Source organism: Eufriesea mexicana, unplaced genomic scaffold (assembly GCF_001483705.2).
Source record: "Eufriesea mexicana isolate 0111107269 unplaced genomic scaffold, ASM148370v2 scaffold3519, whole genome shotgun sequence".
NCBI lineage: Eukaryota > Metazoa > Arthropoda > Insecta > Hymenoptera > Apidae > Eufriesea > Eufriesea mexicana.
This window is the reverse complement of record NW_016911532.1, coordinates 220,775-225,354: the sequence shown is the minus strand read 5'-3', so window position 1 is coordinate 225,354 and position 4,580 is coordinate 220,775. Positions and strand designations below refer to the sequence as shown.

Sequence of the window (4,580 nt, the reverse complement as noted above, 5' to 3'; positions counted from 1 at the left end):
ATTATTATTATCATTTTAGTTATTATTTATATTATATTTATATTTTGTATATATTCTGTACTATTTCTACTATCATTTATACTTCATTCATATTTTATATTATTTGAAAAATAAATTTTTATTCAGTTATAATAAAGTATACAAATTCTAGCATTCATAAAATCGGCAATTTTTTATTTTTTACTAAATGGAATAGACAGGTGAAATTACTTCGAACAAATTTGTTTCAAAAATTGAAAATCTGCAGTCACACGAACATAAAACTCTTGTTCGGCGTTAGCTGGTCTTAAAACGTTTATATTCTAAATTTGTCTCTTCAAAGCAGCCTTGAAGGATCGCGAGTGGATATCGAAACGTAAGAATACTAAATAAGATTTTGTGCACAGCTTTCTGAATCTTGTACAATATCTCTTAAAATATATCGGCCATGACGTCTATTCGATAAACCGTTCACGGTTTTATGATCCTATTCGACGTTGACATTCAGTGGATTTGTGCATGCATCTAATTGTGTACGTTCATGAATATTTACGTGTCTGGGAAGTTTCAAACGGAATTTGTGACTCAACGAATAAAACTTCCGAAGAAATAGAATTTACGACCTTATAAACTATTTTCATAAAAGGAACGCGATCGAATAAAACAAAAGGGAAGGTATCTTAAATTTGGAAGTTCAAGACACTTCGATTATTCCAAAATTAAAATTATTTCAGGGAAAATAATATGAACGAATAGAAATACAGGGAAGAAATTTAAAATTCAAGAAATATGCAGGATATTTGATTTACTTCGAAGTTATTCCAATAAAAATGGTATAAACGAGGGAGGAAAGAGAAAAGAAAATTATAAAAATGGAGAATCGAATAAAACAAAAGGGAAGATATCTTAAATTTGAAAGTTCAGGGCACTTCGATTATTCCAAAATTAAAATTATTTCATAGAAAATAACAAGTAGAAATACAGGGAAGAAATTTGTAATTTAAAAAATATGCAGGATATTTAATTTACTTCAAAGTTGTTTCAATAAAAATGATATAAACGAGGGAGGACAAAGAAAAGAAAATTCTAAAAATGGAAAAAGGTTACGGGGTATAATAATAAATTTATAATCTAGCATACCATAGTATATATCCTGGATAGAACGAGCAATAATATCCTACACCTTTTTTCACTAAATATGGCTAACACTCACTATATTTAAGCAAAAATATTTAAATGGTAAATTAAAATGATAAATCGATTCATTTTTTCCAGAAGCTTCTGTGAGTGTTGGTTTTATACGTGTGAATGCGAATGAGGTTGAATAATTGAAACTCATTTGCAATGACATAAATATATGTGAGAGTGCAGTCTAGTATGAATGATGTTTGAAAAAATGTTTAGAAGAATGTGCCAGAATAAAACAGTTATGTGAGAATCGTCAAAGAGGAAACATGGGTATGTAACGGTTAATAAGAAAAAGAGAGAGAGAGAGAGAGAGAGAGAGAGAGAGAGAGAGAGAGAGAGAGAGAGAGAGAGAGAGAGAGAGAGAGAGAGAGAGAGAGAGAGAGAGAGAGAGAGAGAGAGAATTTTCTAGAAAGTGTCAATCAATTTTTTGTTTGAAATAGTTTATTGCGAGTTGTTTTCATTATTTAAATATTTCTATGTAAATATACTAATGTGTTAACTGTTAAAAAACGTAGAAGATATTAGTGTCCATTTCTATTCACAAGTAGTAGAGTATTTGTGTTGACTGGTTCGTGGTTGTTTATGGTAACTGAACTGTATAATAGTTAAATGCATATATTATATTTATATCATAGATTACACGATTATGAATAAGTGAGTTTCACTCACCAAGCTCACTCACATGTATGTCATACATCTGCAATTCTAAATTCTGTGAGTCATAATTTTGCTCCTTATGTGATAATTATAGTAAATTTCTAATCTATCGTATCGTAGCACGTGCAATTCTAAATTCAGTGTCTCGGAATTTAGGTTTCTTATCTGATAACCACTTCGTACATTTTTTCTAATTTTCCTCTTATATTTAGAATTGATAAGCGAGGCAAGGGAAATTTCGCTTTTTAAATAACCACTTGTGCTGTAATTCATTTACGAAGTAATAGAGGTGGCGTTTAATTTTAATTACCCTTGTTCTAATAGATTAATTTTAATTATCCTTATTCTAATAGGTTAATAGATTAATTTTAATTACCCCTATTCTCGTAGATTCATTTTAATTACGTTTGTTATAATAAATTAGATTAATTTTAATTATCCCTATTCTAATAGATTAATTTTAATTAACCTTATTCTAAAAGATTAATTTTAATTATCTCTATTCTCATAGATTAATTGTAATTACCCTTATTCTAATAGTTTAATTTTAATTGCCTTTATTTTAATAGATTAATTGTAATTACCCTTACTCTGATAGGTTAATTTTAATTAACATTTATTATAATAAAGCTATACGAAAATTTTGTAGTGCATATAAATTTATTAAAATCAAGGTTTGCGTGCTCGATATTTTCTGCTGTTAGTTACGAAAATTCGGTTGACAGGTTATTGACACTAAACGTACCATAATAGGAGAAATGACCGGTAGACTGAGAAATAGAATAAGAAAAACTTGGACAAAAGTGGAACCCGAGGGAATACTGAAAAATTCATTATACCTATATTAAAGGAAAAATCGCATAGACGAGGGACCAAAGTGGCAGCGTTAAATGCGAAATTTTTAATTAAAAATTTTAAAACCACCGTTTGAATCTTGGTAGTGTTTTGCGTTTAATTGAATTCTAAGAAGGTATGACGCTTTACACCTACTCGAAAATCACGTTTGTATTTCTTTCACCGTGAACTAATTGTTTTGGACCGATGCCAGAACAACGATATTCGCCACCCAGTACTCGTGTTTTAATTGAGTGACTGATTTTGACACTGGTGTTTGATCGTTTTAATTCACTGGTTCATTAACACTCAGAAGTTTGATATAATTAGCAGGAAATCATGCTTCCCGTTTAGGAGCAAATTCAATTTTCCCGTGCCCTTTAACTTTGTAAATCGCTTTATAAGTATAAATTAATTTCGTAATTTAGAGGGAAAGTCAAAGATAATTGTTTAACAATTATCGAAGAATGAGATGTACAATTGATTTGTACAAATTTTAATTTTTTAAATATTACATACCAAATGGGTTAATTTCGATTTTATTTCGTGAATGATGTATTTTTTGGTATTTTTTAATTAATTATTGATATATTAAGAATTAAATAAGGACATGTTAATAAGCTTTATTTTAGATTATCACTTTGTATTATTTGTACAATGTTATTTATACTAGTATATATACTAGTTAACTATATAGTGTATAACTATACTAGTATATTTATACTAGTTACATTTATTATAGTTTAGATGAATTCAGATGTTAGATGCACTAATTATGGGTATTACATATTTTATTTATTTTTTAAACGATACATTATTTATACAAAGTTAATGAATTTGAATTACAAAATTTTCTTTAGAAGGATTTTTGGAAAATATTAAACTATCGATATCCTAATATAATTTTCTGCTTAATTTTTACTCGCATGTGCCTGATAATAGTGATTCAACGTTCAATTATTATCTTATAAATAATACTGTATTAGTAACATTATTATATAAATATATATTTCAAATTTCATTCAATTTCACACTTCATATTACATTAAGAATTCTCAAATTTCAATTTTTGTTTGAAAATATAAATATTTGTGTATATTTTGTTTATTTTTATTACCTAATTATATATAAATATAAAATATATATATATATGATAAAATTTTTATTGACTTAGATATGATTGCACAGAGCTATAATACATGTGACATATATTCATTTTATATATATATTAATTATTAATATAATAATTATTAATATTAAGATTATTAATTTATATATTTTAATTAAAATATTAATATTAATATAATATATATTAATTATTAATATATTAATTAATTAATTAATTTATATATATATTTCATATTCACATTATAGTTATATTTATTATAGCTCTGTGCAATCGAATCTAAGTCAATAAAAATTTATTATAATCGAGATATTGGCAATTTATTCATTTCCTTTGTGCAGGCTAACTTTATACAGCACGTCGAGCAATTATGTCTTTTATCAGCTCTCTATAGCAAATATCAGAATTTACCGATAAAATCTAGAATTTTCCAGTTTTCCAGGTTTTCCTGTAACACGTATCTGACATACTCATAGCTGAATCATAGCTTGAATGACTTGTACCTATGAACGTGTACTATCAAATATCTCGTATATCTCAAATCGATTCATCGCATTAATTGATTTTCAGTTTACTTACGCGTGTACATACAGGGTGTACAAAAAGTACAGGCACATTATATTACACGAAAATGCACCTTACCGGAAGATTCTGGTTTTAATTTCTTAATATCCATGCAAATCTACGAGCACGTATATCATAATAGATTGTAATCATTTTTCTTACGTGATATCACTATAAACAGTTGAATTTTCACCGCTTTCCATGCTTTTTTAAAAATTTTGTAATAGTTTCC

General features: G+C 27.0%; 1 protein-coding gene across 2 annotated transcripts in view; it reads left to right on the top strand.

Annotated features, from left to right (window-relative positions):
* Positions 1-4,580, top strand: part of LOC108550966 (uridine phosphorylase 1) — a 64,685-nt gene that overhangs the window by 36,706 nt on the left and 23,399 nt on the right. The gene's annotated exons all lie outside the window — the stretch shown is intronic.